The sequence below is a fragment of the Mesoplodon mirus genome (genome assembly GCF_964341445.2).
Source record: "Mesoplodon mirus genome assembly, chromosome: 7".
Lineage (NCBI taxonomy): Eukaryota > Metazoa > Chordata > Mammalia > Artiodactyla > Ziphiidae > Mesoplodon > Mesoplodon mirus.
Genome location: NC_138983.1, coordinates 70,586,658 through 70,601,822, shown reverse-complemented (window position 1 = coordinate 70,601,822; position 15,165 = coordinate 70,586,658).

The window sequence follows — 15,165 nt, the reverse complement described above, 5'->3', positions numbered from 1 at the left end:
ATAAGTATGAACTCTTTTAATCCTTATAACATCCTCTGGGACAGGCATGTTACTATCTTCATTTTACAGGTGGGAAAACCAAGTCATGGAAAATGTAAGTAACTTGCCTCGGGTCACACAGCTGAGTAAATGACAAGACTGTGTATGGCTCAACAGTCCAGCTTTTAACTCCTATGCTCTGAATGCACACATATATAGACCTTTGTACTCTACAGTAAAGAATATTTGGGGGACTTCCCTGGTGGTGCAGTGGTTAAGAATCCGCCTGCCAACTTGGGTCACGGGTTCGAGCCCTGGTCCTGGAAGATCCCACATGCTGCGGAGCAACTAAGCCCATGTGCCACAACTACTGAGCCTCCACTCTAGAGCCCGTGAACCACAACTACTGAGCCCACGCGCCACTACTACTGAAGCCCGCGTGCCTAGACCCCGTGCTCTGCAACAAGAGAAGCCACTGCAGTGAGAAGCCCACACAGCACAACGAAGAGTAGCCCCTGCTCACCACAACTAGAGAAAGCCTACGCACAGCAACGAAGACCCAATACAGCCAAAGATAAATTTAAAAAAAAAGAATATTTAGGCTTTCCATATTTCGTTCTTATCTTCTTCCTGGATTTAACAGAAGACTAGACTTCAAAGCTCTCTTGTTGTAAGGAAGAGCAATGTGATTAGTTATAGCCAATGAAATGAGAACAGCGATGACAAGTATCAATTCTGGGCCAAAGCATTTAAGAGCTGACATACCACTATGACACCCTTCCTTCTCTTTGTGTGACAGCCATAGCTTGAGGTGGCAGAGCCACAGGATGAAGTTGCTCAAATCCCTGAGTAACCACACAGAGAACCACATGCAGAGGAGCTTCCCTGGAGTCACACAATACATGTTGGACTTAGAGTGAGAGAGATGTAAACTTTTATTGTGTTAACATAATAAAGGGATTCATTACTGTAGGATTGCTTACTCTGCCCTGATTATTACGTACCCCCAAATGAAGAATTCACATTCTCTTCAAATTTAATATAACATCCATAACAATAGATAATGTGATGAGCCACAGACATCCTAATAAATTTCCATAAGTAGAAATCATACAGACACATTTTTTGACTCAGGAGCAGTAAAGAAAAGAATTTAGAACGGAGGAAAACCAGAAGAACATAACCACATGGAAACTGAAAAAAAATTTTTCTATGAAAAGACTCAAAACTAAACCCAGAAAGAGGCAGAAAACCTTAAAAGACTAATATTCACATTGAAAAGGTAATAAAAGAACTACGCCATCTCTACCTCAAGGCAACAGAAAATGGTGGGAAATTTCTGAATTATTTCTACAGAGATAGCAAAACTGGATAAGAACAGTCACACACACACAAAAGGCAACTATAGGCCAATCTTATTTATTAATATGGATGCAAAAATTCTAAACAAAATGCCAGCAAATAAAATTCAGATATATAAAAATATATTAAAAATATATAAATACATATTTTAAAAACCTATCATGATCAAGGTGAGTATCTCATGGATGCAAGGATAATTTAACATTAGGAAATATTTTCATGTAATTCATTACATTAATGGACCAAAAAAAAGTAGAGCTGTGATCATTTCAGTAAATGCCAACAATTCACTTGATAAAATTTTACATCTGTTTCTAAGAAAAACCCCTTTATAGTCTGAAATAAAAGAAAATTTCATTAACATAATACCTATAGCAGATACGATTCTTAATTGAAACATTAGAAACATTCCCATTAAAGTCTGGAACAAAACAGGATGTTATTATTGAAAATTGTTCTGACAGCCCTACTAATAGAATGGGATGAAAAACAAATAGGTATAAGGTTTAAATATTGAAAGGCTCAAAATGTTATTTTTTCATAATTTATTTTGTTTTTCATCAGCCTTTTTCTTGTCAAGTAGCACACAGAAGCAGAAAACTGAATCTTATTGAATTATTAAAAAGCAAATAATCCTGTTTCCATCACACAGCTCAAGAAGTAGAACTTTTGTCAGTCGACCAGTTGCCCCTCTATATGCCCTCCAAACCACTGTACTGACTTTTATGACGATCACTTACTTAAAAAGTGCTATAATTTTTTTCAGGTTCCCTTTCAATGGATATGATTATATACCTAAGAAGTCAAGAGACTCACCTGACTGACCTATTAGAACTAATGAGATCAGCGGGATGGACTTTGCTCCTACAATTACCTTCTCAGTTTCCTCAGTCATCCATTTCTTCTGCCCTGTTGGGTCATTCTTTCTCTAGTATCTCCTGTTTAAAAAACAAAAAAAATCCCTCCCTTTACCTCACATTCCCCTCCAGCTGCTACCACATTGTTATGCTCCTCTCTACAACAAAACTCCTGAAAGAGCTGACATCATTTCTGTGGCCTAATATCACCTCTGCACATGTAAACTGGATTCCCTCTGCCCCACATCACTGACATTACTCTTGTCAAGGATCCCAATGACTTCCCTGTTGCTGGATCCAGTGGTGACAATTCTGTCCTCAACTCAGAGTAGCATTAAAGGCAATGGAAGGTCTTTTTAAAAAAATTTTTTATTGGAGTATAGTTGATTTACAATGTTGTGTTAGTTTCAGGTGTACAGCAAAGTGAATCAGTTATACATAGACATATATCCACTCTTTTTTGTCTTTTCAAAGGAGTGACCCAGAACTTGCACCATATGCTTTCTTTTTTCTTTTTTTTAAAAAAATGTATATATATATTTTGGGGGGGGGTGCTGTGTTGTGTCTTTGTTGCTGTGCGCGGGCTTTCTCTAGTTGCAGCAAGTGGGGACTACTCTTCGTTGCGGTGCGTGGGCTTCTCATTGTGGTGGCTTCTCGTTGCAGAGCATGGGCTCTAGGCGCATGGGCTTCAGTAATTATGGCACGCGGGCTCAGTAGTTGTGGGGCATGGGCTTAGTTGCTCTGTGGCATGTGGGATCTTCCCGGACCAGGGCTCGAACCTGTGTCCCCTGCATTGGCAGGCGGATTCTTAACCATGGCGCCACCAGGGAGGCCCCACTCTTTTTTTTTTTTAAGATTCTTTTCCCATATGAAGTTCTCTTCTTTTAAAAAAAATTTTAATTTTGGGGGCTTCCCTGGTGGCACAGTGGTTGAGAGTCCGCCTGCCGATGCAGGGGACACGGGTTTGTGCCCCGGTCCGGGAAGATCCCACATGCCGCAGAGCGGCTGGGCCCGTGAGCCAATGCCGCTGAGCCTGCGCGTCCGGAGCCCATGCTCCGCAATGGGAGAGGCCACAAGAATGAGAGGCCCATGTACCACACACACACAAAAAAAATTAATTTTGATTGAAGTAGAGTTGATTTACAATGTTGTGTTAGTTTCCGATGTACAGTAAAGTGATTCAGTTATATTCTTTTTTAAAAATTTATTTATTTTTGGCTGCTTTGGGTCTTGGTTGCTGCGCATGGGCTTTCTCTAGTTGTGGCGAGTGGGGGCTACTCTTCACTGCAGTGCACAGGCTTCTCATTGTGGTGGCTTCTCTTGTTGCGGAGCATGGGCTCTAGGCATGCAGGCTTCAGTAGTTGCAGCACGTGGGCACAGTAGCTGTGGCTCGTGGGCTCTAGAGTGCAGGCTCAGTAGTTGTGGTGCATGGGCTTAGTTACTCTGCAGCATTTGGGATCTTCCTGGACCAGGGTCTGCACTGGCAGGCGGATTCTTAACCACTCTGCCACCAGGGAAGCCCCTCAGTTATATTCTTTTTCATATTTTTCCATTATGGTTTATTACAGGATACTGAATATGGGTCCCTGTGCTATACAGTAGGACCTTGTTGTTTATTTTATATATAGTAGTTTGTATCTGCTAATCCCAAACTCCTAATTTATCCCTCCACCTGCCCTTCCTCTTTGGTAGCCATAAGTTTGTTTTCTTTGTCTGTGAGTCTGTTTCTGTTTTGTAAATAAGTTCATTTGTATTGGCGGTCCAGTGGTTAGGACTTGGCACTTTCACTGTGGTAATCTGGGTTCAATCCCTGGTTGGGGAACTAAGATCCTGCAAGCCATGCGGTGCGGCCAAAAAAAAAAAAAAAAAAGTTCATTTGTATCATATTTTAGATTCCACATATAAGTGATGTCATATGGTATTTGTCTTTCTCTTTCTGACTTACTTCACTTAGTATGATAATCTCTAGGTCCACCCATGTTCCTGCAAATGGCATTATTTCATTCTTTTTTATGGCTGAGTAGTATTCCATTGTGTATACATACCACATCTTCAAAATAAAACCCTATACTCATTAAGCAGTTACTTCTCATTTTCCCCTGCCAGCTCCACCCACCCACCCAACACTCTGCCCTTGGCAACCACCACACTGTATTCTGTTTGTATGGATTTACCTATTCTGGATATCTCATATAAATTGAGTTACATAACATGTGACCATTTGTGTCTGTTTTCTTTTCACATAGCATAACATTTTCCAGGTTCATCCAAGCTGTAGCATGTGTCAGTACTTCATTCTTTTTTATGGCCGAATAGTATTCCATTGTATGTATCTACCAGCTTTTTTATCCATTCATCCATTTTTGGATATTTGGATTATTTCCATTTTTTTTACTATTGTGATTATTGCTGCTGTGAACATCTGTGTATAAGGACTTGTTTGAGTGCCTGCTTCCAATTCTTTTGGGCATATACCTACAAGGGGAATTGCTGGGTCATATGTCAATTCTCTGTTTCACTTTTTGAGGAACCACCAAACTGCTTTCCATAGTGGCTGAACCATTTTTCATTTCTACCAGCAGTGTACAAGGGTTCAAATTTCCCCACGTCCTCACCAACACTTGTCATTTTCCGAAGTTCACTTTTGAATATGTTAAGATGACAGTGGGTCATGAAGTGGAGATATAAAATAAGTTATTGGATATAAAGGTCTGGAGTTTAGAAGGGAGATTTGGGGTTGAAATATACATTTTGATGTTGTTAGCATATCAAGGATGCTTAAAAGACATGAGAGGGGATGACACTGACAAGGAAAAGGGTATGGACTGAGAGGAGAAGTGGGCCTAGATCCTTGCCTGGAGGAACCCTGAATATCTGGAGGGAAGAAAGGAGGAGCTGGCAAAGAAGATAGAAGGATCAATTTAAAGGTACCATCAAGCCAGCTTAGCACGTGAGAAACTGGAGATTAGGATGCATCACCTGTCAAACATGTTCTGCTGAAGATCCAGGCAGTGTAGTGAGGCTTTTTTGTTTTGTTTGTTTGTTTTTTTTACCATCCATGGAGTCAGTACTTCTAATATCTCAAAAGCCACATCTCAGGGTCAGAAAACTTTTGCCATAGATTCTACAGATCAAGATGATAGGACCAACATAAGGAGATACACAGTATCCCATCTGGGTACCACCCAAAGCTGCTTATTTTGGTACAAAGATGTTCATGTCCTAATTTCTGGAACCTGTGACTGTTATCTTACATGGCAAAAGGGACTTTGCCAATGTAATTAAATTAAGGACTTGGAGATGGGAAGATTTTCCTGGATTATCTGGGTAACCACAAAGTATTCACAAAAGTCACATGTGATAGAGGAAGGCAGGAGAGCCAGAGAGAGATTCAAAGATGCTACATTGCTTGCTTTGAAGATGGCTGAAGGGGTTATGAGCCAAGGAATGCAGGTGACCTCTAGAAGCTAGGAAAGGCAAGAGAACAGATTCAATCCTGGAGCCTCCAAAAGGAACATAGCCTAGCTGACACCTTGATTTTATTTTTGTTTTTTTTATTCTGCTAAGATATAAAAATGATAATCTTATTTGTTCTTTCAAAACATACTTATATATTATCTTTAGCTTGTATTGTTTTCTAACTTATTAGCCTTGTCCCTCTACTTACATAATAAAAAGCTCTTCAGGCAAGAAAGATTATTAATTCTCCTCATTTCCTTCACAGTACCTAGCAACACACTGGGCAGATGCCAGACACTCAGTAAAATTTACACAAAATGTGTAACATGTAGAAACTCAACTGTTCTTTACAATCCTTCCTCCCTCAGCAAAAGGTGTTTCAAATTTGTGAAAACACAATAGCTAAAAATGGAATTTTGTGGATATCTAAAAAACAGATGCAAATATTTTTACAATCCTTTTTGCCAACAAAAAGTAGTGGAGGGAAGTATGAATTTACTAACTCAAAACACAGAGAAGGAGACATGGATAAAGGATAAAAAAGCACTCATGTTCACTGTAACACTACTTTTACATAAGCCGAAATGCAAAAGAAGGATATAAAGATTACAGAAGTGAAAAACTGAAAAAATGCTCAAGACTACAACACATGCTTCAAGTAAAAGTGATTGTGGTTATGAATAATTTGAAGAGCTTGATTTTTTAAAGAGGAAAAAAAGCCTTTTTCACAAATCAAATGCAAAACACTTCAATGTTTGTTTCAGAGAAATTTCACATTATAATTGAAGTGTAAAGTCCCAGAGTGTTTCAAGCTAGTATAATATAATCAGGAAGTTTTATATTAAAAACAAAGCCAAATGGACTATAAAAAGTAAAACCACACAACGCTCATTTTGTTCTTGGTTAGTAAAAGTAGTATTTTATCTGATTCTTAACAATGTTACCAGTCCTTCACTTGAACACAAACTAAATTGGTCTATGTAGTAAGTTGACAACATTTTTTTTTTTTTTTGCGGTACATGGGCCTCTCACTGTTGAGGCCTCTCCCGTTGCGGAGCACAGGCTCCGGACGCGCAGGCTCAGCAGCCATGGCTCACGGGCCCAGCCGCTCCGCAGCATGTGAGATCCTCGTGGACTGGGGCACAAACCCGCATCCCCTGCATCAGCAGGCAGACTCTCAACCACTGCGCCACCAGGGAAGCCCAGTTGAGAACATTTCTTATTCTTGACTTACTTCAAACGTTTCAGGCAAATTGAAAACAAAGTGTGAATATGTAAAATTGAATTTCATCTGAATTAGTTGGAGAATGTAAATTGACTGCTTATATTGTTAACTTTATTAATAACTCCTTAATTAGCAAGGCTTTAAGTACCTGTAGTTTGAGGATTAACACATATTAAAAATAAGTGTGAAGTAACCCAATTTACAATACCAGGAGATGATAATGATTTTGTAGAGAGAAACAAGGTCTAATAAACATAATCTAGATTCCTAATACCACTTACTGACAATCACAGCTTTATATCATGCTAAAGTTACATACGTATCTCCTCATTAGCAACTAATCTCACTCTTCTTGCCAAACCAATTATGAGAAATTTTCGGACTCAAAGGAATTAATAGGACACTTGGACCTCTCTCAGTCTTCTCATGACTCAAGTAATTAGCATGCACTTGAATATCAAATCCAAATTGACACCTTGATTTTAGATCTGTGAAATCCATTTTGGATTTCTGACCTCCAGAACTGTAAGATAATAAAGTTGTGTTGTTTTAAACCACGAAATTTATGGCAATTTGTTACAGCAACAATGGAAAATGAATACATTCACTAAGACTGCTTCTTTTCTTCAAGTGTCTTGATTAATTTACCTTTCTAAACTTCCATGGAAATGTCATTTTTTCACTCTGTGGTATTGGTTTGGCATTAAGAGTAATGAAATGCTTCTAATTAGGCAAATATATATATTTCTCCACTGATAGTTCTTTCTCTGTGCCTTGTCAGAGTATGTGAATTTAATTTAAATTGTATCATTTAGTCCAGTGAAAATTCTTAATTGGTAGAATTCCAGGCACCATGCTGGAGATGTTTTGGGAAGGGTCAGGGTCATTTTAGAATTCTATCAGAGAAGTGGGAAAGCACACCCAGATGCCTGGAGTCTCTCCAGGGTTGTGGGAGTTGAGTATGCTTAGAGAGGCTCAGAAAAGATTCCTGCTTTGCTCAGTCCTTCAAGGTGACCTCAGATGGGCTTCATTTATATCAACTACTCAAGCGTCTCCACCTCAGGGCCAGTGCCCAACCTATTCTCCTGATTTCCTTGGCTATGGATTCACTGAATGACTTGACCCAATCTCTCTTCTTTAACAGAGGTGGTTCAAGCCCTCTCATAGACCCAACTTTAGGAAAGCCACCTTTCACCCCAGCTTGGTTCTGAAAGGTCTCTCTACCTGGCCAGTGATTTTCATGATATTGTAGTAAGAACACCAGATTTAAAGTCAGAGTGCTTTTGCTTGATTCTTGATTCTGTTTACTAGTCTGTGCCAGAAAAGGGTCATAGAGCCTCCCTGAGCCTGAGTTTCCTTATCTATAAAATGAGGATAATATTTACCTCATAGAATTATTATGCAGATAAAAAGAAAAATGCATTTGAAAGCAGTAGATGCCCTGCATTTTATTTATTTATAAATGTATTTATTTTATTTTTGGCTGTGTTGGGTCTTTGTTGCAGCGAGCGGGCTTCTCATTGCAGTGGCATCTTTTGTTGAGGAACATGGGCTCTAGGTGCGCTTCAGTAGTTGTGGGCTTCAGTAGTTGTGGCTCGCAGGCTCTAGAGCACAGGCCCAGTAGTTGTAGCACATGGGCTTAGTTGCTCCGTGGCATGTGGGATCGTCCTGGACCAGGGCTGGAACCCATGTCCCCTGCATTGGCAGGTGGCTTCTTAACCACTGCGCCACCAGGGAAGCCCCTGCATTTTAAAATATATCCATATTCAGCAGTGAAAAAGAACAACTTACTTATAGACATGCAACAGGATGGATGACGTTCAAAAGCATCATGTTAAGTGCCAGGAGACAAAAACCACACACCATATGATTCCTTTTATATGACATTCCAGAAAAGGAAAAACTAGAGGGACATAACATCAGTGGTTGCCATGGGTTGGATGTCGGGGGAGAGAATTGAAACAAGGGAGCTTTTTTGAGATGATGGAAATGTTCTATATTCTGATTGTTCGATGGTTACACAACTGCATATGTTTGTCAAAACTCACAGGAATGTACATCTCAAAAGGGTGAATTTTACTGTAAGTAAATTATACATCAACAAAGTTGACTTTTAAAAACTCAAAGCAAAAAATGTTCTACAATATAATGTGTTACATATATAGTCCTTTAGGACAGGATCTTATGGACTGAGCACTCAATCAATAAATAAGCTAGTCCAAATTTTTGGCTTCAGTGCCATGTTGTTCACATATGATTTTCTAATATAGCATGCTCATCCATTTGCAGCTTTAAAGTTTCTTTAATTGGAAAGGTACTGAGCACATCCCTTCTAAAAAGGTCAAGTATTGCTTTGCCTTAAGGAACAAGGGAAGTCACCAAGAGAATGATGAGGTAGGGCTGGACTATCAAATAACCTAGAAGCACAGAGATATCTGGGAAGTGGAGGGGGGTTGAGGGGATTCCTGCTTTGGTCGCCAAACGGGAGAAGCAGTACAAGCCTATGAGATGTCATATTGTCAATAACGGATGTTATCTTGGTTTGGAGGGAATTTCCAACTCCGTCGTTTAATATTAGCCAGACTTCTGTAGTTAAGGACGGCCTAACATTAGCTTAATTAAAACACCAGTCAGATACACATGAAGGCAAAGGCGTGCGAGTCTCGGCTCAGGCTGGCGGGGACCGTCAGCGCCCAGAGGAGGTAAGCTCCCTGGGCCCTCCCCCCACCCGGCAGGCGAACCCCTTTCTTATTGGCCACTGCCTGGCCGCCTCGGGCGCCCATTGGCCGGCCCCGACGCCTGCTTCTATAAGAGGCGGGCAGCGCGAGGCTGTGGGCTGACCCAGCTCACTGCTAGCGGCGCCCGAGGTGAGTGGGGTGGCCTCTTCCCACCGGGACCAGGGACCACCGTCGCGAATTTGGGGGCACTGGGTTGGCTCGAGGAAGAGGCAGGGTCATCCTCCAGGAGGTAAATGCCCGTGGGGAGCTGGGCCTGGGAAATCAAAGTCGCACTCCTGTGGTCACTCACTCTTCTCCTTTCCTCCTACCCTCTTTGGTGAGAAAAGACACTATTTTTGAGGGCCTCCCCTGTGCCAGAAACAGGCTCTTTACATGTCATCTGATTTCACCTCCCCAGCAAACCCTGTGGGTTAGATAGTTCTTGAATTTTACAGATGAGAAAACTGAGGTCCAGAGTTGAACCCAAGTCAGTGTGATTCCTCTGTGCTAGCAGAAACAGACACATTCTTCTTTCTCTTCTCCGTCAAATGGCAACATCTCATTTTTCCTTCTCCTCCTATAAAGGGAACCTTCCCTTAGACACCCTCAAAGAAAAGGGAGTCTCTGAGCCAAAGCCTTTCAGCATCACATCTCCTCACCTCCACCCCAACATGGGACTAAGAGCCGGGGTTGCAAGGTTACAACTGACAAAGAGGCATAGGACCTAGTAGTTCAGATCCTGTTAAAAGTCCAGGTAAGTTTAACCTTGCCTCTGACCATTTGGTTTTCAGGAGTTTAAAATTAACTCCCCACTGATGGTCTACTCTAGTTGACTTGGGGGAAGAAGACTAGAGTCGAACTTTCTAGCCCAGTGAAAGTTTGTGCCTGTCAATTCTCAAAGGAAGATGGAATTCACTTATTTGGTTTAAAAGTAGAAGTGAGCACAGCTTAAATTAACTATAAATGGTTCTGTAAAGCTATAATCTGTGGCCTATGAATCTGATCACTGGAGTTCATTTGTACACGTATTATTATCATATTAGATTATCTTCAGGCAGGGATGTATCTTCTATTTCCATTTTCTTTGCTGGTGCCATTATTTCCTGGAATAATGCTTTTCATGTTTTCTTTTATATTTCATCTTTACTTTCATCCTCTTTCCCTTCCCTCATTCAGAAAAGAAAATCAAGATTCTCTGGAGGATTCTCTCCTTTCACACCAGTCTTTCCCAAAGCTTTTAGTTCTGTCTTCAAACAGCATCCATGCTTTCAAAATACTTTAATTCGATAGTGCTTTGTGCTTCCTAGATCATAGAAATTTAAATTACACTGTTACTGATTAAACTAAGGGGAGAAAAGAGTTAGTCAATTGACCTCTACTATACTAAGGGGCTGTTGATCTTCTGACCGACTTCTTGGTATGTGTTCCTTATTTCCAATGGCAGATTCTGCACACCAGTACATCTTTAGTCAGGTCAGGAAATTCGATAGGAGAATGACTCCTGGCCTCGCAAAGAAAAAGGGGAAGTACCAGTTGGCACTGGCCTATTAGAGTATTGCTTTAAAAGTAAAATATATACTTCTTCATGAGACGTGGATCCAAACAAGTGTGACCCATTGGACACTTCATAGGCTTTTATCTTACCAGGCTAGTACTGTGGGTTTTGCCCCTGAAGGAGTAGGAGGGGGTAGGTAGCTGGAAGAGGGAAAGGAAAAAAAGTGATGGAGGAAATGCTGAGGTTCTGAAAGAGGTTTGGGAGTAACAATAAAGACAGAATAAAGATGCTTCATCAGTTCTGTCTATCAGGCCAAGCTGTGGCCAAATTTTAGTAAAGGTCAAAGCCTTGTGCTCTTAAGCTTATTTTGGGGTGGGTGTGGGGGAGGGGTGAGAATTCTTTTCTTCTGGTTTCTAAGCAGAAGTTCCTTTTGAGAAGCTTCATTCTTACATTGACTTAACAAGAGGGATAGGAATATTTCCAAATCTCAATGTAAAATGCCTTACTCATCATAAATATTCCATTCATGTATCCTTCGCCTTCCTTTGCCCCCACCCATTAGGGAAATGTTGGTGGCAAAACTAGATCCATTTTAGAACCAGGGGAAAAAGAGAATTATGAACCCCAAAAGGTTGGAGTTAGATTAGCCATGACTATTAGTACCTTCTTACAATGGCTCCTGCCAGGGGAGCTTAAGGGTCGGTTTTGAAATGTGAAAGAAAATCTTGATATAGTTTTATATGAAGAGCATTCTAAGCTCTGAGGGATCGTTGAAGGATGACCTATCAGGAGATCTGAAATTCTGTCTGGTAAATTCTGTTACCACTGACTGGCAAAAATCACTTTTCTTTCCTGTTCTCTGATCCTTGCTCCCAGTTGTTAAAGTTTGCTTACATTATGAAAATAGTAGTATACCAGGAAATAGGTTATATTTGCAGAATCCTTTTACTCCAGCGTGTTATGGTGACAATATGAGGGAAAATGGGGACTCAGTAAATATAGGCTGATTCAGTAAATTGTACTTTGGAGTCTTCATCTGTTTGTTTGCAAAAGAATTGCTAAATTATTCACTTGAGATTTGGAACTTAATACACTTGGGTTTCATAAGAAATAAACTAATGAAACTGAAAATCACCTTAAGACAAAAGAATACTTAAATGTTATGTCATAACACAACCTTTCCATGTGCTTGTTACTATAAGAAATAGGTTTATAACTATCTTGTGAATGCTTAATTCCCAGGGTAAGAAAAATTTTTAGCCAGGAAAGTTTAGAATGTCCACTTTATTACATTTAACATTTTCTTTTTTTGAAGATTGGGAAATTTGGGATGCACTTCCCATTGTTAGAGCTAATATTTACTGAGTACTTAGTGTAGGTTAGCATCTGTTCTAAGGGTTTCGTATATTATACTCCTCCTCCTTATAGCCACGAAATTGGTGCTAATTAGCCTCCATCCAATTTTGCAAATAAGGAAATTAATGCACATAGAAATTATAGCTTGCCTACATGGATTTGTAGTTGGATTTATTACTAGCAATTTGCTTTATTATTTTACATCTCTCTTATTGTTGGCAACCGTATACTATAGGACAAAGTCACCCATACTCTGGAAGAAAAAAAAGTACATGGTCTTTGAGTGATGGTTAGACACGTAAGAATGTTTCCAAAGGTTTTCACATCTCCAAAAGCAGTTTTAAATATGTGTTCTTACATTCTCTAGCTGTGTGACCATGGACAGGTTAGTTAGTTTCTCTGAGCTTCAGTTTTTCAGAATATAATTCCTGTCCCCCTCCACCAAGATTTTATGAGAATTATATGGGATAATATTAGTGCATGATATATATAGACATTTGACAAATATCAGTTCCCTTACCCACCTCTTGGGTTGCTAAGAATGGATGGAACCTTGTTATCATAGAGTGGGAATTTCTTTCTTATTTCCATACTCTCTGAACTTATATGTAGAAGTCCTTCAACTTAGTATGTGCCTAATAAATATTTGTTAAACTAAATTCCAAAGCTATCAGAAAGACCGAATTCTGAAACAGAAAATTGTATTCCATTGGCAGATTTAGTAGCAGACTATTGTTTATTACCATACAGTTGAAAATTACTGAGCCATATTTGGTACTTTATACCCTCTATCAAGCCAGATAGGGCTCTTGGGGGTGCCTCTTATAAGGTACCCCAAATGTTATACAGTATGGGTTAAGAAAAAGTCCTTATGGCAGAAAGAGAAAACTCACAATAGTTCTCCGGTCAGTAGGACAGAAATTCATGAAGCTCCTCATTTTGATCATCCTATAGAAAAGCATTTCAAAGCCAGGAATTTAGCTTAATGGAAAACTACCTTGTCCTAACTTTTCTCATTTAGCCTTTGATCAGACTTGCCATGGTCCTGAGATGGGTATTTGGATGTGCATAGAAGATCAAGTCCAAACTCCTCTGCATTAACTGCAGAGCCTTTTGAAGGATCTGGCCCCACTTACCTTGCCTACATGATCCCTCATTGATCTGTGGTTGGTCACCTCCTCATCCTTTGTCTTTCACCTCCTCATGGACTCTTTCCTCTCTTTTTCTTTAAGACCTAATTCAAACACATCTTCAGTGAAGCACCTCTGAACACGTACCAGAATAATTAATCTAGCCACTGCCATCACGCCACCATCTGTGTTCCCTGTTACAATGCTTCTCCTTCATTCTCTTTCTATGAGACTTTTAGTTCCCTGAGGGTAGGGACCATGTCTGTAATCAATCTTTCCTTCATTTATTCATTCAGTGACATCGATCCACTCCCTGTTATGTGCAGAGACTGTGCTAGGTACTCACAATGGTGCATAAAAGCATACGTGATCTCTGCCCCCACAGAGCACACAGGCTAGTTGAAGAGACAGACACAACCATATACAGAGCTACAGCTGCACCTGCGACTGCTGTTATGAATGGGAAGTATCTGGTGCCATGAGAACCAACACTAGGGGTTGACTTGGGGGCGTCATGGAAGGCTTCCACGAGTAAGGGAAATTTGAACTGCGGGGGACTGGAACACAGTCTATCTGGCTTCAAGCCCTCGCCATCCTACTATACCTGCTCTACAGGCTTGGATCAACGCATGAGAGCAGGTGAAAGGCAGTGAGATCGGTTATGTCAATTTAAGTTGTTAAAGGTTAACTCCACTAGAACAACAACATGAAACTGGGCAATTAGGGAGAATTAATAACCCAAAGAAAACTAATAACCATAAATCTTCAATATGCTGTTTCCATTTATTAATCCAAATCTTACTTCTCAAGTGTCTATTTCTCAATTGAGAGTCACCAGTACAAAGTTACCGTACCCTACATCTATCCCCCACAATATCTTCACCTCCCCTATAAAGAAGATATGGTACATATGTATAAGGGAATATTACCCAGCCATAAAGAGGAACAAAACTGGGTCAGTTGTAGAGATGTGGGTGGACGTAGAGTCTGTCATATAGAGTGAAGTAAGTCAGAAAGAGAAAAATAAACATCGTATATTAATGCATATATGTGGAATTTAGAAAAATGGTACAGATGAATCTATTTGCAGGGCAGGAATAGAAATGAAGACATAGAGAACAGACGTGTGGACATGGGAGAAGGAGAGGGTGGGATGAATTGGGAGATTAGGTTTGACATAAATATAGTACCACATGTAAAATAGATAGCTAGTGGGAACCTGCTGTATAGCACAGGGAGCTCAGCTCAGTGCTCTGTGAGGACCTAGATGGGTGGGATGGGGGTGGGGAGGGAGGTCCAAGAGGGAGGGGATAGATGTATACATATAGCTGATTCATTTCACTGTACAGCAGAAACTAACACAACATTGTAAAGCAATTATACTCCAATAAAAAAATAAATAAAAAATTTAAAAAAGGAAAAAAATCCTCACTTCCCCCAACACACACACACACACACACACACACTTGGCACTTGTAGGCCAATACTAAAAAGGCTTCAGGGTCAATGGCCTAGGGGATTCCACAGTCAGAGAGAAAGTAGATACTTATATGGAACCAGAATTCTCTGGGCTAGCAGCTATTCT